This window comes from Ovis canadensis, chromosome 6 (assembly GCF_042477335.2).
Source record: "Ovis canadensis isolate MfBH-ARS-UI-01 breed Bighorn chromosome 6, ARS-UI_OviCan_v2, whole genome shotgun sequence".
Taxonomy (NCBI): domain Eukaryota; kingdom Metazoa; phylum Chordata; class Mammalia; order Artiodactyla; family Bovidae; genus Ovis; species Ovis canadensis.
Genome location: NC_091250.1, coordinates 41,673,021 through 41,695,523, shown reverse-complemented (window position 1 = coordinate 41,695,523; position 22,503 = coordinate 41,673,021). Strand labels below are relative to the sequence as shown.

At 40.1% G+C, this 22,503-nt stretch overlaps 1 protein-coding gene across 5 annotated transcripts in view; it reads right to left on the bottom strand.

Annotated features, from left to right (window-relative positions):
• Positions 1-22,503, bottom strand: part of LOC138442392 (all-trans-retinol dehydrogenase [NAD(+)] ADH4-like) — an 86,449-nt gene that overhangs the window by 45,872 nt on the left and 18,074 nt on the right. Inside the window, exons 1-2 of one of the 5 annotated variants that reach the window (XM_069593650.1) lie at positions 3,955-5,636; positions 1,046-1,139 (exon numbers count right to left, since the gene is read on the bottom strand). The exons of 2 other annotated variants lie outside the window; for them this stretch is intronic. The gene's annotated coding sequence lies outside the window, so the exon portion shown is untranslated. Of the gene's footprint in view, positions 1-1,045; positions 1,140-3,954; positions 5,637-22,503 lie in introns of those variants that run through there. 2 more of the 5 variants (XM_069593648.1, XM_069593651.1) reach the window with 2 other exon arrangements.

Genomic DNA, 22,503 nt, shown 5'->3' with positions numbered 1-22,503 from the left:
GACCTTGGGACAAAACGGATTCTAAGTTGATAAGGAAGTTCCCCAAAACAAAGTCTTAGCTGCAGTAAATAAGCCAAGGTAAAGGTTATCTCGCCGTGCGCCTGCGCACTGTATAGTCTCTGAGTCGTAGTGCTTGGCAGCTTGCCCTGTAGGTTGTTGTGCAAGGGATATAAAATTAAGGAGCTGTAAGAAGCAAGTGTTAAAATATAAAGATTTTAACCACTCTGCAGTGTTGGTGTGTCATTCCGTCGCCGGCAGTGTGGTACTGAAATGGAGCAGGACCCTATGCTCCTTCTTCCTCATGTCCTCTGCCAGCCTTTTGTCTGTGGAAAAACTTAAGCCAAAGGATAAATTTAATCAGAAGTGAGAAAAAGAAAAAGCAAAGAAAAACAGTCAGATAAGACTAATCATGAAAATTTTGCACCTTGTTTTATGTCCTTGGATACTGTCCAGTGTCTCTTGGTTTATAGTCAATGGGAACTTGGATAGAATTTGTACCCTGCTGTTGTGTGAAAACTGTATAAATCTTAAATTATGTTGTATTGGTTCATGGTGCTTTTCAGGTATACACTATCCTTCTACTTTTCTGTGTATTCATTGTATTAATTTTTGAGAGTTTGATACTGAAATGCCAACTAAAAATCTTAATTTTAAAAAAAGAGTAGGGGGAACAAGATGGCAGATGAGTAGGTGGACATGGAGTACATCGCTCTCCATGGACACATCAAGAATACATACACCTTCAGACACACAAATGCTTGCAGGACACCAGCTGAGAGTGGACAGGAGTACTTGACCAGTGGAAAGGAATATATAGAACCATGCAAAACTCAGTAGGGCCAAGGAACTAGAGGGAAAAACAGGAGTGTTGGTAGGACTGGACCTGCCATCAGCTGGTAGGAGAATTGAAGCAGGGGTTCAATCCCCACATTGAGACAATTGTCTGAGTCAGAGGAGAAACATTTAAGGCTGAGAGTGAAACAGCTGACCTGTGGCAGCCTAAATGGAATGAGAATCAGACAGTCCTTGCCACAGCCATACATACCCCGGACAGGAATCCTGGTTCCCTGGAAGGTGCAGTGGCTGGGAGCTGGAGTTTAGGGATTGTGGAGCAATCCCAGAGTGAGGGCTGCTGTTGACTGCAGAGAGACAGATTGAGGGGATGTGAGGGAGGAGATCATGGTGGGAAATGCTGGTGGAGGAAAGCCAGGCAGCCATGGAAGCAAGGCAGTACTGCTAAGTCACACGCAGGGGGTGGAGCCATCACCATAGCCTCTCTCTCCCCACTCACCAGCATTGGCAGGTGGAGAGGCTGGCCCATCGAACACGTGATGCACTGAACTACAGAGTAGGACCCTCCCCCAGGGTGCCCCTTTAAGGGCCTGACGCACCGACCAACAGAGGAGGACCCCAGGCAAGGGAGCCCTCTAAGTACCTGAATGGGCAGAGCTACAGAGAAAGACTGGCCAAAGGGGCCTTCTGTTTGTCAGCTACAAGAGGCTCGAAAAAAGACTCTAATAGGGCCATAACTCCTGCACCTGAGGCAGTCCGTGTCCCTGCACACTAGGTGCCGCCAGGGTCCCCACAAGCCAAGCAGCTGTGCCACACTCATGCTCAATTCTCACTGGGGCAGAGCTGCCACAGGCAAAAAAATTCTTGCATCGATGTGTGCAGGGTCGCTCCAGTCATGTTGGACTCTTTGTGACCTGGTAGACTGTGTGGCCTGGCAGGCTTCTCTATTAGGGAGAGGGTATCTCCAGGTAAGAATGCTGGAGCATACTGGCCAATACTTGTTGCTGTACCCTTCTAGAGCACTATATTTCCTGTTGTCCTAGCTGTCAACTCCTCTGAGTAGCCCTGCGACCCAAGCAGCTGCACCACCTCCACGCCTGGCCCTCACAGGGGCAAACCCAAGTCCTCCAGGGCAGCCTCAGGAGCAAACACCAGTGGATGACCCCCATGTAGAGGTGAAAATAAAACCATAATTGAAAACCAGGGGCAGTATGGCTAAGGAAGAAGACCCAAAACCTTCCCACCAGCTGTACAAGCTGCAGATTAAATCCACATGATCAACTAGGCAGACTGTGTCTATGGAATATATAAAAGGTCATTGAGAACTCCCACAGAAGAAAACGCACTAGTTCTGATAGCTGTGGACATTGGAGGCAAGAATACACAGGAGTAGGACCAGATTAGAATCTGAGCTGCCCCCACAGTAGGTCCAGAGCTCAGCACAGTGTTGGAGGGCCTCCTAGGGAGGTAAGGTATCCTGTGACTCCCAGCGAGGGAAAGGACTCTGACAACAGTGACTCAAGAAAAGCACTTATTATTATGTTTTGACTTGTTCTGCGGATTGTTTTGGATTTTTTTTTCTTTTTTCTTTTCCTTTTTTCCCTCTCCTCTATTGTAGTTGTCGATTTTATTGGCTCTGTGAAATCCAGTTAAGCTTTTGAGCTTTTTTCCCCCTCAGTCACATTTTTTATGGTTGTTATAAACCTCTGCCTCTGTCTTGGGCTTCTGCAGTTCTGTGGAGTTTTTCTCTTTTTTAGATTTTAATTTAAAAAAATCTATTATTATTTTTTCTACATTTATTCCTTTGTTTGCTTTTCCTACTGTTCTTTTTCCTTGCAGTTAATCTTTAATGTATATAAATATTCTTTATCTACCTCTATTTAACTTTTCATATCTATTCTGTCCTTTTCTTTCTATCCTTTCCTCTAAACATATTTGTTAGTTTTATTTTCATTGCTTTATTCCCCAATTGGCACCTTGGTTTAATTTTGTTTTCTAGTTTATGCTTTAGTTAATCTTGTTCTGGTAGATATAATTTTTGGTTTCCTTCTGGGTCAATCTATTGTACTTTATTTTTGTTTGGACTGTTTTGATTTTGCTTATGGGTGTATATATATATGTGTATATTCACTCACACTTTTTTTGTTGTTATAAACCTCTGCCTCTACATGGGGCTTTGGAATTCTGTGAAGTTTTCTTTTTTTTTTCCTTCTTCCATTTTTTTCTTTTCTCTTTTTTATAATTTTAATTTTTAATTCTTTTAAACCTGCTATATTTTTTCTACATTTATTTCTTTGTTTGCCTCTCCTACTGTTCTTTTCCCCTTGCAGTTAATCTTGTAGTTAATCTTCATCTACCTCTGTTTAACTTTGCTTGTCTATTCTTTCTTTCTTTCCTTTCCTCTCAACATATTTGTTAGTTTTGTTTTCATTGCTTTACTCCCCCTTGGCACCTTGCTTTAGTTTTGTTTTCTAGTTTGTACTTTAGTGAGTTTTTTTTCTTAATTGGTGAATATAATTTTTAATTTCCTTTGTTCATTGGGTCAGTCTACTGTACTTTATTTTTGTTGGACTGTTTTTACTTTGCTCATGGATGTGTATATATATATATGTATATTCCATTATTTTAATTATTATTTCATTATTTTGTAACTGCCACTTGTCTGGGGTTCATCTTTGGTTTTTCATTTTTGGATATTTAGTTAAATCTCACTTAATGCCATAACAAACCACTTGTGGAATCTTTGTTCCTGACCAGAGATCAAGCCCTGAGTCTTTGGAGTGGGAACACTGACTCAAAGACCCTAGACTACCAGAGAACTAACGCTGCTGCTGCTGCTGCTGCTGCTGCTGCTGCTGCTGCTGCTGCTGCTGCTGCTGCTGCTGCTGCTGCAGAGAACTAACCCTAGGGTGTATCAAATAGTGAGAACTCACACAAAGGAAACCTCTTGAATACAAGACCCAATATTACCCAACCGCCAGTAGCACCCTGTATTGGAAGTCTCATCTACACAACAAACAAAACAAAAATACAAACTCTATCATCAGTAGACAGGAGTACCACCTCATTCAGCCTTGCCCATCAGAGGCAAAACAAACAAACAAACAAAAACTCAGCACAAATCTCACCCTGTATGAAGCTTACACACACCACCAGACCAACCTTCAGTTCAGTTCAGTTCAGTCGTTCAGTCGTGTCCGACTCTTTGTGACCCCATGAATTGCAGCATGCCAGGCCTCCCTGTCCATCACCAACTCCCTGAGTTCACTCAGACTCGCGTCCATCGAGTCAGTGATGCCATCCAGCCATCTCATCCTCTGTCGTCCCCTTCTTCTCCTGCCGGTAATCCCTCCCAGCATCAAAGTCTTTTCCAATGAGTCAGCTCTTCACATGAGGTGGCCAAAGTGGAGGGCAGAAACCAAAAGAAAGAAAGAATTCAACCTTCTTCAAGGAAATAATTGAACTTTCCTTGAAGCCTGGGAAAAGGAGACCTTATACACAATAAGTTAAAAAAAAATAATGAAAAGGCAGAGAAATACTACACAAATGAAGGAATAAACTAGAAACACAGAAGTCCAAGTAAATGAAAAGGAAATAGGCAAACTACCTGAAAAATAATTCAGAATAATGATAGTAAAGATGATAAAAAACCTGGAAAATAAAATGGAGAAAATGTAAGACTCAGTTAACAAAGAAGAATTAAAGAATAAACATACAGAGACAAACAACACAATTACTGAAATAAAAAATACTCTAGAAGGAGTCAATAGCAGAATATCTGAAGCAGAAGACCAAATCAGTGAGCTGGAAGATAAAATGGGTGGAAATAACTTCTGAAGAGCAGAATAAAGTAAAAAGAATGAAAAGAATGGAGGAGGATAGTCTCAGAGACCTCTGGGACAATATAAAACACACCAACATTCTAATTATAGGTGTCCCAGAAGAAGAGAAAAAGAAAGGGTATGAGAAAATTTTTGAAGAGGTTATAGTTGAAAATTTCCCCAAGATGGAAAAGGAAATAGTCAATCAAGTCCAAGAGTCACATACAGGATAAATCCAAGGAGAAACATGCCAAGACGCACAGTAATCAAACTAACAAAGACTAAATACAATGAAAATATTAAACACAGCCAGGGAGAAGCAACAAGTAACATACAAGGGAAATCCCACATGCTTAACAGCTGATCTTTCAGCAGAAACTCTATAGCCCAGAAGGGAATGGCAGGATATACTTAAAGTACTGAAAAGGAAAAATCTATAACCACGATTACCATACCTGGCAAGGATCTCATTCAAAATTGATGGAGAAATCAAAAGATTTTCAGACAAGCAAAAGTTAAAAGAATTCAGTACCACAAAACCAGCTTTACAACAAATGTTAAAGGGACTTATATAGTCAAGAAATACAAGAGAAGAAAAAAGATCTATAAAATCAACCCCAAACGATTAATGAAATGGCAATAGGAACATATATATCAATAATTGCTTTAAATGTAAATGGATTAAATGCTCCAACCAAAAGACACAGACTGGCTGAATGGATACAAAAACAAGACCCATATATATGCTGTCTACAAGAAACCCACTTCAGACCTAAAGATGCATATAGATTGAAAGTGAGAGGGTAGAAAAATATATTCCATGCAAATGGGAAGCAAAAGAAAGCAGGAGTAGCAATCTTCATATCAGACAAAATAGACCTTAAAATAAAGAAGATTACAAGAGATAAGGAAGGACACTACATAATGATCAAGGGATTAATCCAAGAGGAAGACATAGCAATTGTAAATATCTATGCACCCAACAGAGGAGCACCTCAATAAATAAGACAAATACTAACAGACATAAAAGGAGAAGTTGACAGTAATACAGTAGTAGTAGGAGATTTTAACACCTCACTCACACCAATGGACAGATCATCAAAACAGAAAATTGCCGGGGTCCAAGCCCGGCAGGATCTAGGGAAACCCGAAGGAGAAACGGCGACGGCAATTGTGATTGATTTAGAGAGAGAGAGATAGTTAAGAATGTTGTAGATAAGAAAATAGAGGAGAGAAGAAAAGAGGCTGATGTTCCTTGGTTTATACATAAAATCAATAAAGTCTCAAGACAAGAGACTTGCACCGTCTACGTGAGGCCACAGGTGCCCTCCTGGTCTCCTGAGGGAGTGAAGGCGCCTTCCCGTTCAGGTCTTAGAAACCCAGGCAAATAAGTAGACACGGTGGATTTCTGTACTCCAGATGGGAACTAGCCTGAAAGAGAGAGTAAGAGGAGGAAAATGATTGACATGAGGAGATCAAGCTGCTTTGATGAGCGAGATCCATAGCTTTAATTTTAAACGATACTTATATACCTTTTTTGTACATAGAGGGAAATGAAAGATGCAAGGTCATACAGAGTCAGCCCAACATTCCAGCAGTATTGTCCTTATTGAAACCATGATTTTCCTGCATACCTTTTCCACAAAAGATGTTGTGTACAGTATCTTCTGGCCTTGGAGCCCTGTGAACATTTTATGACCCTCTTTTGATAAAGGCTGCTCAACCAGAAAACTTATTTTCCCTCAAAGTGTTTTTTCTTCGTATTTCTAATCTATGTCAGCCTCAGAAAATGCCAAATAGAGTTACGTTTTTCACAGAGAAAGGTGCAGTGAGTTACAAGAAAGAACCAATTAGCTCAAAAGTCTGGTATGGTTAAATTCAAGGCTACACTTGTTTTTCTTGCATTCTCACTGTGTTAACTAATGCATTCCTAGGTGCACAGTGGATAAGAGATATGGGAACTTAGCAACAAGCATTGGCCCAATAATGAAATCCTACATCAGCACTAGCACTACTCTAATAACTTTTAACTCTTTCAAAGGCTCTATGTTTTAGGCTTTCCATGCTTCTCACAGTTGGGAGGCTGTAAATAATTGTATGCATAGCTGCAAGAGTCTGGATAACCTGCCAAGCAAGCTAGAATGCTAATAGAGGGGGTTTGATTTGAAATATTCCTCTCATGTCCAGGAGACTTATTAGCTAAGCCCTAAGTTAATTTTCTCCAGAGAAAGGTGGTCAGGGTTAGCTCCCTGTTAATGTCAGAGGAGTTGGGGAAAGTCATGAAACAGTAAAACAGACAGAGTCTGGTTTTGGGGTAGATGCTCGAGAAAGCCTAGGGAGCCCCTTGAGTTCTGAAGCCTTGCTTAACAGTTCTTTTCCACATGACCTTGTCATGGGGTGGGGGGGTGGATCTCCCATGGCAGCTCCCGGCAGAAAATTAATAAGGCAACACAAGTCTTAAATGATACATTAGATGAGATGGATCTCGTTGATATCTTCAGGATATTCCATCCAAATGTAGAAGAATATACCTTCTTCTCAAGTGTACATGGAATATTCTCCAGATAGACCATATCTTGGGTCACAAATCAAACCTCAGTAAATTTAAGAAAATTGAAATTGAATCAAGCATCTCCTCTGACCACAGTGCTATGAGACTAGATATCAATTACAAGAAGAAGAAAACTAAGAAACACAGGCACATGGAGATTAAACAACACATTTCTGAATAACCAACAGGTTACTGAAGAAATAAAAAGGAAAATAAAAAATTTCCTAGAAACAAATGACAATGAAAACACAACAACTCAAAACCTATGGGATGCAGCAAAAGCAGTTCTAAGAGTGAAGATTGTAGCAATACAGTCCTACCTCGAGAAATAAGAAAACCATCGAATAGACAACCTAGCTTTACACTAAAAACAACTGGAAAAAGAAGAACAGAAAAACCCCAAAATTAGTATAAGGAAAGAAATCATGAAGATCTGAGCAGAAATAAATGAAAAAGAAATGAAAGAGACAATAGTAAAGATTAATAAAACTAAAAGCGGTTCCTTTGAGAAGATAAACAAAATTGACAAACCTTTAGCCAGACTCAGCAATAAAAAAGAGAGAAGAATCAAATCAACAATATTGGAAATGAAAAAGGAGAGGTCACAACAGACAATGGAGAAATACAAAGGATTATAAGAGACTATTATGAAAAACTATATGGCAATAAAATAGATAACCTGGAAGAAATGTACAGATTCTTAGAAAAGTTCAACCTTCCAAGACTGAACCAGGAAGAAATATAAATTATGAAAAACCCAATTACAAGCACTGAAATTGAAGCTATGATAAAAAATTTCCCAGAAAACAAAAGCCCAGGACCAGATGGCTTCATAGGAGAATTCTATCATTTAGAGAAGAGCTAATGCCTATCCTTCTAAAACTTTCAAAAAATTGCAGAGGAAGGAACACTTCCAAAATCATTCTACGAGGCCACCGTCACCCTGTTATCAAAACTAGACAAAGACAACACACAAAAAGAAAACTACAGGCCGATATCACTGATGAACATAGATGCAAAAATTCTCAACAAAATTTTAGCAAAAAGAATTCAGCAACACACCAAAAAGCTCATACACCATGATCAAGTTAGGTTTATTCCAAGGATGCAAGGATTCTCCAATATACACAAATCAATCAATGTGATACACCATATTAACAAACTGAAAGATAGAAACCATGTGATACTCTCAATAGATGCAGAAAAAGTCTTTGACAAAATTCAGCACCCATTTATGATTAAAACTCTTCAAAAATGGGCATAGGAGGAACTTACCTCAACATAGTGAAGGCCATATATGATAGCCAATGGCAAACATTATTCTCAATTGTGAAAAACTGAAAGCATTCCCCCTAAGATCAGGAACAAGACAAGGGTGTCCACTTTCACCACTCTTATTCAAAATAGTTCTGGATGTCCTAGCTACAGCATTCAGAGAAGAAAAAGAAATAAAAGCAATCCAGATCAGAAAAGAAGAGGTAAAGCTCTCACTGTTTGCAGATGACATGATACCTTACACAGAAAACCCTAAAGATAGTATCAGAAAATTACCAGAGCTAATCAGTGAATTTAGCAAAGTTACAGGATACAAAATCAATACACAGAAACCACTTGGATTTCTATATACTAACAAGAAAAATCAGAAAGAAAAAGTAAGGAATCAATCCCCTTCACCACTGCAACAAAAAGAATTAAATATCTAGGAATGAACTTACCTAAGGAGACAAAAGAACTATACCTGGAAAATTATAAGACACTAAGGAAAGAAATCAAAGGTGACATAAACAGATGGAGAGAGCTTCTATGTTTCCGGGCAGGAAGAATCAATATTGTGAAAATGTCTATACTACCAAACACAGTCTACAGATTCAATGTGATCCTTCTCAAATTACCAATGGCATTTTTCACAGAACTAGAACAAAAAAATTCACATGGAAACACAAAGACCCTGAATAGCCAAAGCAGTCCTGAGAAAGAAGATGGAGGTGGAGGAATCAACCTTCCTGACTTCAATTATACTACAAAGCTACAGTCATCAAGACAGCATGGTACTGGCACAAAAACAGAAATACAGACCAACGGAACAAGATAGAAAGCCCAGAAATAAACCCATGCACCTATGTGTACCTTATTTTTGACAAAGGAGGAAAGAATATACAAGGGGGCAAAGACAGCCTCCTCAATAAATGGTGCTGGGAAAACTGGACAGCTACATGTACAAGAATGAAATTAGAACACTTCCTAAACATCATACACAGAGATAAACTCAAAATGGATTAAAGACATACTTGTAAGACCAGAAACTATAAAACTCTTGGAGGAAAACATAGGGAGAACACTCAATGACATAAATCAAAGCTAGATCCTCTATGACCCACCTCCTCAGTTCAGTTCAGTTCAGTTGTGTCTGACTCTTTGAGACCCCATGAATCTAGCATGCCAGGCCTCCCTGTCCATCACCAACTCCTGGAGTTCACTCAAACTCATGTCCATCGAGTCAGTGAGGCCATCCAGCCATCTCTTCCTCTGTCGTCCCCTTCTCCTCCTGCCCCCAATCCTTCCCAGCATCAGGGTCTTTTCCAGTGAGTCAACTCTCCACATGAGGTGGCCAAAGAATTGGAGTTTCAGCTTTAGCATCATTCCTTCCAAAGAAATCCCAGGGCTGATCTCCTTTAGGATGGACTGGTTGGATCTCCTTGCAGTCCAAGGGACTCTCAAGAGTCTTCTCCAACACCACAGTTCAAAAGCATCAATTCTTCGGCGCTCAGCTCTCTTCACAGTCCAACTCTCACATCCATACATGACCACTGGGAAAACCATAGCCTTGACTAGATGGACCTTTGTTGGTAAAGTAATATCTCTGCTTTTCAATGTACTATTTAGGTTGGTCATAACTTTTCTTCCAAGGAGTAAGCATCTTTTAATTTCATGGCTGCAATCACCATTTGCAGTGACTCTGGAGCCCCCCAAAATAAAGTCTGACACTGTTTCCACTGTTTCCCCATCTATTTGCCATGAAGTGATGGGACCAGATGCCATGATCTTAGTTTTCTGAATGTTGAGCTTTTTTTTTTTTTTCATAATTTTTATTTTTACTTTATTTTGCTTTAAAATACTGTATTGGTTTTGCCACACATTGACATGAATCAGCCACGGGTGTACATGAGTTCCCAATCCTGAACCCCCCTCCCACCTCCCACCCCATATCATCTCTCTGGATCATCCCTGTGCACCAGCCCCAAGCATCCTGTATCCTGCATCAAACATAGACTGGCGATTCATTTCTTACATGATAGTATACATGTTTCAGTGCCATTCTCCCAAATCATCCCACCCTCGCCCTCTCCCACAGAGTCCAAAAGTCCGTTCTAAACATGTCTGTCTCTTTTGCTGTCTCGCATACAGGGTTATCATTACCATCTTTCTAAATTCCATACATATGTGTTAGTATACTGTATTGGTGTTTTTCTTTCTGGCTTACTTCACTCTGTATAATAGGCTCCAGTTTCATCCACCTCATTAGAACTAATTCAAATGTATTCTTTTTAATGGCTGAGTAATACTCCATTGTGTATATGTACCACAGCTTTCTTATGCATTCATCTGCTGATGGACATCTAGGTTGTTTCCATGTCCTGGCTATTATAGACAGTGCTGCGATGAACATTGGGGTACATGTGTCTCTTTCAATTCTGGTTTCCTCAGTGTGTATGCCCAGCAGTGGGATTGCTGGGTCATAAGGCAGATCTATTTGCAATTTTTTAAGGAATCTCCACACTGTTCTCCATAGTGGCTATACTAGTTTGCATTCCCACCAACAGTGTAAGAGGGTTCCCTTTTCTCCACACCCACTCCAGCATTTATTGCTTGTAGACTTTTGGATCGCTGCCATTCTGACTGATGTGAAATGGTACCTCGTTGTGGTTTTGATTTGCATTTCTCTGATAATGAGTGATGTTGAGCATCTTTTCATGTGTTTGTTAGCCATCCATATGTCTTCTTTGGAGAAATGTCTATTTAGTTCTTTGGCCCATTTTTTGATTGGATCGTTTATTTTTCTGGAATTGAGCTGCATAAGTTGCTTGTATATTTTTGAGATGAGTTGTTTGTCAGTTGCTTCATTTGCTATTATTTTCTCCCATTCAGAAGGCTGTCTTTTCACCTTGCTTATAGTTTCCTTTGTTGTGCAGAAGCTTTTAATTTTAATTAGATCCCATTTGTTTATTTTTGCTTTTATTTCCAGTATTCTGGGAGGTGGATCATAGAGGATCCTGCTGTGATTTATGTCTGAGAGTGTTTTGCCTATGTTCTCCTCTAGGAGTTTTATAGTTTCTGGTCTTATGTTTAGATCTTTAATCCATTTTGAGTTTATTTTTGTGTGTGGTATTAGAAAGTGATCTAGTTTCATTCTTTTACAAGTGGTTGACCAGTTTTCCCTTGTTAAAGAGATTGTCTTCAATCCATTATATATTCTTGCCTCCTTTGTCAAAGATAAGGTGTCCATAGGTGTGTGGATTTATCTCTGGGCTTTTCATTGATCTATATGTCTGTCTTTGTGCCAGTACCATACTGTCTTGATGACTGTGGCTTTGTAGTAGAGCCTGAAGTCAGGCAGGTTGATTCCTCCAGTTCCATTCTTCTTTCTCAAGATTGCTTTGGCTATTCGAGGTTTTTTGTATTTCCATACAAATTCAGAAGTTGTTTTGTAGAATTTGCTCTGCGTTGAAATGTTCTTTTGATGAATTTGTGGGGGAGAAAGTGGTCTCCCCGTCCTATTCCTCCATCGTCTTAGGACCGCCCCTCTGAATGTTGAGCTTTAAGCCAACTTTTTCACTCTCCTCTTTCACTTTCATCAAGAGGCTTTTTAGTTCCTCTTCACTTTCTGCCATAATGGTGGTATCATCTGGATATCTGAGGTTATTGATATTTTCCCCGGCAATCTTAAGGAAAGGCAATGCCAAAGAATGCTCAAACTACCACACAATTGCACTCGTCTCACATGCTAGTAAAGTAATGCTCAAAATTCTCCAGGCCAGGCTTCAGCAATACATGAACCGTGAACTCCCTGATGTTCAAGCTGGTTTTAGAAAAGTCAGAGGAACCAGAGATCAAATTGCCAACATCCGCTGGATCATTGTAAAAGCAAGAGAGTTCCAGAAAAACATCTATTTCTGCTTTATTGACTATGCCAAAGCCTTTGACAGTGTGGATCACAATAAACTGTGGAAAATTCTGAGAGAGATGGGAATACCAGACCACCTGACCTGCCTCTTGAGAAACCTATATGCAAGTCAGGAAGCAACAGTTAGAACTGGACATGGAACAACAGACTGGTTCCAAATAGGAAAAGGAGTGTGTCAAGGCTGTAAATTGTCACCCTGCTTATTTAACTAATATGCAGAGTACATCATGAGAAACGGTGGGCTGGATGAAGCACAAGCTGGAGTCAAGATTGCCAGGAGAAATATCAGTAACCTCAGACCCACCTCCTAGAGTAATAGAAATAAACACAAAAGTAAACAAGTGGGACCTGATTAAACTTAAAAGCTTTTGCACAGCAAAGGGAACTATAAGCAAGGGAAAAGAAAACCTTCAGAATGGGAGAGGATAATAGCAAATGAATCTACTGACAAAGGATTAATTTCGAAAAGATACAAGCATGTCATACAACTCAATACCAGATAAACAAACAACCCAATCAAAAAGTGGGGAAAAGACCTAAGCAGACTTTTCTCCAAAGAAGATATATGGATAGCTAACAAACACGTTAAAAGGTGCTCAACATCACTCATTATTAGAGAAATGCAAATGAAAACCACAATATGATATCACCTCATACTGGTCAGAATGGCCATCATCAAAGTCTGTAAATAGTAAATACTGGAGAGGGTATTGAGAAAAGGGAACACTCTTACACTTTTGATGGGAATGTAAATTGGTACAGCCACTATGAAAGATGGTATTGAGATTCTTTAAAAAACTAGGAATAAAATCACCATATGACCCAGCTATCCCACTCCCTAGGCATATACCTTGAGGAAACCAAAATTGAAAAAGGCACATATATCCCACTGTTAATTGCAGCACTATTTACAATAGCTAAAACATGGAAGCAACCTAGATGTCCATCAACAGATAAATGGATAAAGAAGTTATGGTACATATACACAATGGAATATTACTCAGCCATAAAAAGGAATACATTTGAGTCAGTTCTAATGAGGTGGATGAATCTAGAACCTATTATACAGAGTGAAGTGAGTCAGAAAGAGAAAGATAAATATGTATTCTAATACATATGTACAGAATCTAGAAAAATGGTACTGAAGAATTTATTTACAGGGCAACAATGGAGAAATAGAGAATAGACTTATGGACATAGGGAGAGGGGAAGAGAGGGTGAGATGTATGGGAAGAGCAACATGGAAACTTACATTACCATATGTAAAATTGATAGCCAATGGGAATTTGCTGTATGGCTCAGGAAACTCAAACAGGGGCTCTGTATCAACCTAGAGGGTTGGGATAGGGAGGGAGATGGAAGGGAGGTTCAAAAGGGAGGGGATTCATATGGCTGATTCATGTTGAGGTTTGACAAAAAACAACAAAATTCTGTAAAGAATTATCTTTCAATTAAAAAATTAATTTTTAAAAAGTTAATAAAGAAATGGAAAAAAAAAGGGAGTGGGGAGGCTAAATGATAATAGCTGTAATTACCTGGTGGCTCAGATGGTAAAGCTGTCTACAATGCAGGAGACCTGGGTTCGATCTCTGGGTCAGGAAGATTCCCTGGAGAAGGAAATGGCAACCCACTCCAGTACTCTTGCCTAGAAAATCCCATGGATGGAGGAGCCATGGGGTCGCAAAGAGTTGGACATGACTGAGCGACTTCACTTTCACTTTCAAGGACCTTTAGTTCCTCTTCAAGGTCTACAGATAATATTCTGAGCCATATCCTGTGAGCTGTCTTACAGATACTGAAATCCCCATCAGGTAGAAGTTAACTACTGTTGACAGACTGTGGCCATGACATAAACTGTCACAATTCCAGGAACTGGCCTTAAGGAAATGGGAACAAACCAACCTGGAACTGAATATTAGCTCTATTTAAGACAACCAAGATGACACTGGTCAGACCACTTCTGACCAATTTCAAGATGATTGTTGGAGATCTAGACCCACAAGTATGACCTATGGCTAAATCTCAAAATCACTTTAAGAAAATTTTATTTTGTACTTTTATGCCATAAAAATTTTCAGTCCTTCCTTTAATGGCATTTTACAAACCAATATTAAATAAAAGTCTTTCATATATTAAAAGAAAAGATGAATGTCAGAGCTGACAGGGCTGTTTCTGCATATAGCCCCCTCCCTTCATCTATAAAAGCTCTTGCCAACTGATTGTCAGTGGCCTGGGGTGGGAGGAGTTGGCCTTTGGAGAGGAGTTCCCACCCCTTTCCACCCCACCACCAGTTGTCAGCATCCAAAATAAAGCAAACTTTCCTTTCCACTAACCTTGCCTGTTTGTTGGCTTTGGAGCAGCAAGCAACCAGATCTCACTTTTGGTTGTAATACTGTATACTTGGCTTATTTATTAGGTAAAAGAGACACACCCTGTCTTCAATCTAATCAGAGAAATAGGACTGACATATGAAACCTACAGAAATATGTATCCATAAATACAATAACTTTAAACCTGGCTTGAAGGGGAGGAATCATGCTGATGAATTGGAAAAGTGGGGGGTGAAATAAGACAGATTCCTGGATGTTAACTTGAAACTATAGGACAGTATTATTTGGGAGAGCTGGAGCACAGTAGAAAAAAGGTGTAGTTTGTTCACTAAACCTAGTAACTTAAGTTTCAGGTTTAACAAACATCTTGTTTGTTGATTTTAATTATTTTCACCTGTGTTCCTAACGTCATCTGTTAAGTTTCTTAGAAGTTCAATGACCCATGTTGTTAAGAGATTTTTGTTTTCCTATAAGGGTTTTATAGAGCAAACAGGCCTGAGGTCATGGGTCATGATTTTATAAAGATTAATTTATGCCAGTGAGAAGATACTAAAGTAGTAATAACCAAATGACAGAGCATTTGCTGGTGGTGAAAGCAGTTTTGAGTGAAATGGTGGTTTTGTCTTCGGGCAGTAAATCTGGCTAGCAAGATGCAGGTGTGTGGCTGTTTGTCTCTGATTCTTTTCCCAAGAGGAGATTGGGACACTCCTCAGCAGGAGTGGCAGCACTCTCCCAGCCCCAGACCACTGTTGCTCTGCACTGCTGCAGATTTTCTCATAATCTTACAGTCGAGGCTGTTTAATAAAAAGGAAGATATTTCTAATCTGAGATGGTTTGGACTAAGACAGAACAGTTACTTTTGGAGGTATTTTTAAAATGCATATTAACTTGCATTTTTTTCTTGATTGAGGGGAAGGGCGGTGGTGGGATGGAATAAATGGAAGTCAGTAAAAATTACAGAGAAAATTAGCTATTTATGTATTTTTGGAGATGATTACTCTTACACTTTAAATAAGTTTATGTGATTCATCTTTTTAAAGTATATTTTTGAATACAGATTAATATACTCACATTGCATGAAGTAAACATCTGGCCCATGATTATCTTACTAATTTTAAAGTCCTAAAAAAACAGGATGTTTTCTCATCTAGGAATAAGGTAGTTCTGAGAAAAGGGGCATAAAATTAAACTTATAGATGGGGCTTCTCTGGTAGTCCAGTGGCTAAGTCTCTGTACTCCCAATATAGAGGGCACAGTCAGGGAACTAAGATCCTGAATGCTGCAGAGTGCAGCCAAGAAAACCCACAAAAACCTCATAGGTGACTGCACACTGTGATGCCAGTTAGTCCTAATTTATAATCGGAGATATACAGGGCCTGTCAGAAATGCATTGCTGATCTCGGCAAAGGCCATATCCTTGCTGACAAGTATATACATTTATGAAACTCAAATTAGAATTCACAGTTCAGACAAGTCAGTTGGCTTTTGGGAAATCTAAAGAAAGTTGGGTTATTTTGTTTAGAGTAAGGATGGCTTAAATTATTCAAGATATTTTGTGCAAAAAATGATTGAAATCTCTGACTCAAGCTAGCTTCCTAAGATCATTATGACTTTAATTAGATTTCCAGGGGTAGGACTGGCTCTGGAGTTGGTTGATTTAGTGGTTCGGTGATGTCAGTAAGAACCCTGACTTTATTTTTTTCTCTGCTTTACTATCACTGTGGAATTCATCAAAGGCTCTTTTTCTTTTTGATTACAGTCCTTGATTGGTACTACATGCTTCCTTGTTTGTGTGAAATTGAAAGATGGGGAGAGGGAAGACAGAAGGAGAGCGAAGAAACTGGTTTGAATTTGATGACTAGATTTATAGTTCCAGAAAAGAAAAAAAAAAAAACCCCAAAAACAAAAACATCAAGGACTTCCCTGGAGATCCAGTGGTTGAGACTTCACCTGCCTGTGCAGGGGGTGAAGGTTTGATCCCTGGCCAAGGAGCTAAGATCCCATGTGCTTCAAGGCCAAAAAACCAAAACATAAAACAGAAGCAATATTATAAGAAATTCAATAAAAACTTTAAAAATGGTCCACATAAAAAAATATCTTTAAAAAAAGGGAAAAAGTTATATCACCCAGGATGAGGGGTTCTGGAAAACAAAGAAATAAAGCCAGGTATAACCCAGTTAAACTCATGGGAGATTGTAAAGTAATTAGGCCAACTCAAATTGCATGCTCATCTCTAGGCAAATAATAATTGCAAGGGAATATATTTAAAAGTGCTGTTTGGCTTAATTTCATCATCTGGGAGAAGAATAATATTGGGGAATCAAACAGTATCACAATAAACCTGGATAAATGCTCTTTACTCTCTACACTAGATATACGTTTACTTAAAGAAAATTAATGGCTCAAAGTCAAAACAATACCTCCCATGAAGAGACATGGAAAAATATTGACACCTACATTTATGATTTCCCTGTTCCATTTGTGTGTGTTTCATGTATGTATCAGTCACCACATGCTTCCTCTGTCAGCCAATAGGTTAAGTGTGCTATGTCAGTGTCATTGGTTCAACTCTTATGAGTTAGATTTTCTCCGTTCCAGGATTTTAGATCAAATTGTTAAATTGCTAATGTTTGTGTTGAAGGATTACAAAGAGGATTGCATGAGGAAGTATTAATGGATCAGTATAAATATATTATGGCTAGTAAAAAAAAAGATGTGTCCATTTTGCAGAATATCACCTTACACAAATAAAGGACTGGTTGAAATGTACTTTATTTTGTATTGCAAAGGTTATAGAATTACTTGGGATTGTTTGGTTGCAGCATCTCACTTGACCTGGCTTTTGGCCAGAGATTTATTTATAAACATATGGGGATGTATCATGGAATCCCAAAGCAGAGTCAAATCAGCCTCAGGCAGGAACTGGAACTAGGCAGTAGGCCTCCATGGGAACGTCTCCATTTCTCTTCTTTCTGTGCATCTTCGTTCCTCTTGCTGCAGATGGGCCTTCTTTTGATCTCTGTTCGTTTGGTTGAAATTATGATTACTATTTCCCCAGGTCACATATTCCTAAGCCAGACTCTTAGGAAGAGGCTGAATCAACACACTTTATTTGGTCTAGATTCTAAATTTCCAGGGAGTTTAATGACCATACCTGGTCCCATCAACAAAGATGACTCCTAGCTTCTCATAAATTTAAGGAAGAGGCAGAATTTATGAAGAGATGAGCTAGATAGATTACCTTATAGGTTTTCAATCTTTCACATTCATCTATGGTAAATTGCTTAGGAAATTGTCACTCATATAGTTACATGTGGATAGGGTCTCCCTATCCATCACAAAACCAATGACTTTTTCTATGTAGGGGTAAAGACTGGACTAAGAAACAGGAGACCTTGGATCAAGAACAGACTCAGCCATTTAAACTTGAGAGTGAATGGTCATCCATGTGCCTAGATTTCATCATCTTAAAAGTGAAAGACTTGAACTAGATCTTGTCTTTTATAAATTCCTTCCAGTTCTAAGAAACTATGTTGGAAGAAGGAATGTTTCATTTGGTAGGACCAACAAAGTGAAATCCCAAATTCTTGGGTTGATACTACAAGAATCCTTACTTTCTGATCTTTTGTTATTTCAACCATTTGAAGCTGCAAAGAACATTAACATATTCTAATATAGTTAACTGTTGAGAAAGCTGAGCACTAAAGAATTGATGCTTTTGAACTGTGGTGTTGGAGAAGACTCTTGAGAGTCCCTTGGACTGCAGGGAGATCCAACCAGTCCATTCTAGAGGAGATCAGTCCTGGGTGTTCGTTGGAAGGACTAATGCTGAAGCTGAAACTCTAATACTTTGGCCACCTCATGCAAAGAGTTTTCTCATTGGAAAAGTCTCTGATGCTGGGAGGGATTGGGGGCAGTAGGAGAAGGGGACGACAGAGGATGAGATGGCTGGATGGCATCACCTACTCGATGGACATGAGTCTGAGTGAACTCCGGGAGTTGGTGATGGACAGGGAGGCCTGGTGTGCTGTGATTCATGGGGTCGCAAAGAGTCGGACACGACTGAGCGACTGAACTGAGCTGAATATAGTTAACATATCCAACTATGGAGGTTTTTTCATTTTAATTTTTCTGCTCTTGGCATATTTTTGATATTTATATTTCATTCATTTTATAATTTTATTTTGAAATCCCTAAATGTATACTACTAGTGTCCCTAATTAGACATCTTATTTTTATTCTCCTTGTGTTTTCTCCATTGTTGTCTATTATGGAGTTAGTTTCATTTGTGTCTTAGCTGTAGCATGTAAATTGATTTCTTAGGACTGGTTTCTGAGCCCCAAGCCTGCATGGAGATCATAAACCAGTCCTAAATATCAACTTAGAAATCTCAGAATGGGGATTGTATCTAATAGGGACCACCTATGCAAGATCTGGTTTAATCAGTAAGGGTCACTATAAATCAGAAATTTCGAGATAGTGGAGGAATAGGATGGGGAGACCACTTTCTCCCCCACAAATTCATCAAAAGAACATTTGAATGCTGAGCAAATTCCACAAAACAACTTCTGAATGCTGGCGGAGGACATCAGGCACCCAGAAAGGCAGCCCATTGTCTTCAAAAGGAGGTAGGAAAAATATAAACGATAAAAAGAGAGACAAAAGAGGTAGGGATGGAGATCCATCCTGGGAAGGGAGTCTTAAAAAAGAGGTTTCCAAGCACCAGCAAACACTCTTCTCCGGTGGGTCTGTGGCGAGCCTTGGAATCTCAGAGGGCAAAATAACCAGGAGGAAAAATAAATAAATAATTAAAACCCACAGATTACGTGCCTAACAGCAACTCCCAGTGGAGCAGCAGCCCAGATCCTCACATCCCCCACTAGCAAGTGGGGGCTGGACAGGGAGGTGCGGGCTGCATTGCTTAGGGTAAGGACCAGGCCTGAATGCCCCAAGGGCAATCTGAGGAAACTAGCTTGAGATAGCAACCCAGACTGGGATAGCTAACCCATGAAAAGCCCTAACCTAAGACACTGCCCTGGTGGCTCAGAAGGTAAAGCGTCTGCCCCCAGTGCTGGAGACCTGGGTTCGATTCCTGGGTTGGGAATATCCCCTGGAGAAGGAAATGGCAATCCACTCTACCACTCTTGCCTGGAAAAATCCCATGAACAGAGGAGCCTGATAGGCTACAGTCCATGGGGTCGCAAAGAGTCGGACACGACTGAGCAACTTCACTCACTCACTCACTCACTCAAGGCACTGCCAGGCCAGCTCACAGAACAAAGGACTGAGCAGAGCTAGCCAGCTGCAGACTGGCCCATCCCCCTCCAGAGACAAGCAGGTGAGGACAGCCAGAGCTGGAATGGGGCAATCGCAGACCCAGAGAAGCATCCTATACCAAACTGCAAGATGATTTCGTTGCTAACCAAGACTTCCTGGGATTCTGGACAGTTGACATTCGCTGGGAGGGTCACAGCCAGAGATCAGCTCCCCAGAAGAGATACATGGCACACCTAAGGTGCACCCTTTGTACACCCAGAAAACTGAGCAGCTGGGAAGGGGGAGGCAATAAGTCACAGCCTTCAACTGGGGGCAGCTGTGCTCGCTAAGCACCTGATCACCTGAGCTGCTCGAACCTGGGACGGGCACAAAATGCAGGCCCAACCAAGTCTGCGCCTTTGTGGAGTACCCGAGAACCTGAACCTGAGTGGTTTAGATGTGGGGAGTGCATCCAACCCAGGGCCCACATCAGACAGTTCCTGGCAGAGCAACCTAGAACCTGAGCAGTGTAGACTGGGAAAGCACATACTCTGTGAGTTGGGGGCAAACCCAGTGTGGCTGAATCACTGTGAGCACACGCCAGTGATGTTTGTTTGAGGTGTTCCTCCCTCCCCACAGCACGACTGAACAAATGAGCCTTAAAAAAGTGAGCATCACCGCTCCTCTTGTGTCAGGGTAGAAACTAGACACTGAAGAGACCAGCAAACAGAAGAAGCTAAAATAAACAGAGGGAACTGCTTTGGAAGTGACAGGAGCAATAGATTAAAACCCTGTAGTTAGCACCGACTACATAGGAAGGGGCCTATAGACCTTGAGAAGTACAAGCCCGACCAAGGAACTATCTGAGAATGAACTGGCCCCACACTGTCCACAAAAGCTCCAGAGAAAGTCCTAGATATATTTTTACTATTATTATTTTTTAAATTAAAAAAATTATTTTAAGTCCCCTATTACTCCTTTAGTTTTCATTTTTATAACCTACTATTACCTTGCAAAAAAAAAGACCCTACTTTTAAAGCAAACTTTATATATATATTTTATAATTTTTGTAACTTTGCTTTTTTTAAAAAATATTGTATTTTTGAGAATCTAATCTTTACTCTGGAGTTTTAATCTTTGCTTTTTGGTATTTGTTATCAACTTTGTACCTTTAAGAACCCAATCTTAAAAAAAAAAAAAAAAAAGAACCCAATCTTCAGTACCCATTTTTACTTGGGAGTGAGATCACTGGCCTGATTGCCCTCTCCCCCTTTTGACTCTCCTTTTTCTCCACCAGGTTGCCTCTATCTCCCCCCTCCCCTATTTCTTCTTTCCCCAACTCTGTGAATCTCTTTGTGTGTTCCAGGCTGTGGAGAACACTTAGGGAACTGATTACTGGCTGGATCTGTCCCTCTCCTTTTGATTCCCCCTTTCATCCTCCTGGCTGCCTCTGTCTCCTTCCTCCCTCTTCTCTTCTCTGTGTAACTCCGTTACCATCTCTGAGGGATCCAGACCGTGGAGAGCATATAGGGAAATGATCACTGGCTAGCTTGCTCTCTCCCCTTTTGATTCACACTCTTCTCCTCCTGGTCACCTTTATCTCCCTCCTCCCTCTTCTCTTCTCCATGTAACTGTATACCTCTCCAAGTGTCCCTCACTGTGGAGAAACTTTTCATCATTAACCTAGATGTTTTATCATCGGTGCTGTATAGATGGAGAAGTCTTGAAGCTACTGTAAGAATAAGACTGAAAACCAGAGGCAGGAGGCTTAAGTCCAAATTTTGACAACACCAGAGAACTCCTGAATCCAGGGAACATTAATCGATAGGAGCTTATCAAACACCTCCATACCTACACTGAAACCAAGCACCACCCAAGGGCCAACAAGATCCAGAGCAAGACATACCACTCAAATTCTCCAGCAACACAGGAACATAGCCCTGAGCTTCAATATACAGACTGCCCGAAGTCACACCAAACCCACTGACATCTCAAAACTCATTACTGGACACTTCATTGCACTCCAGAGAGAAGAAATTCAGCTCTACCCACCAGAACACCGACACAAGCTTCCCTAACCAGGAAACCTTGACAAGCCATCTGTCCAACACCACCCAGGTGAGGAACCTTCACAATAAAAAGGAACCACAACTGCCAGAATACAGAAAGGCCACTCCAAACACAGCAATATAAACAAGATGAAAAGGCAGAGAAATACCCAGCAAGTAAAAGAACAGGATAAATGCCCATCAAACCAAACAAAAGAGGAAGAGATAGGGAATCTACCTGATAAAGAATTCCAAATAATGATAGTGAAAATGATCCAAAACCTTGAAAAAAAATTGGAGTTACAGATAAATAGCCTGGAGACAAGGACTGAGAAGATGCAAGAAAAGTTTAACAAGAACCTAGAAGAAATACAAAAGAGTCAATATATAATGAATAATGCAATAAATGAGATCAGAAACACTCTGGAGGGAACCAACAGTAGAATAATGGAGGCAGAAGTTAGCATACCAATGAGGTAGAAGATAGAATGGTAGAAATAAATGAGACAGAGGGAAAAAGAAA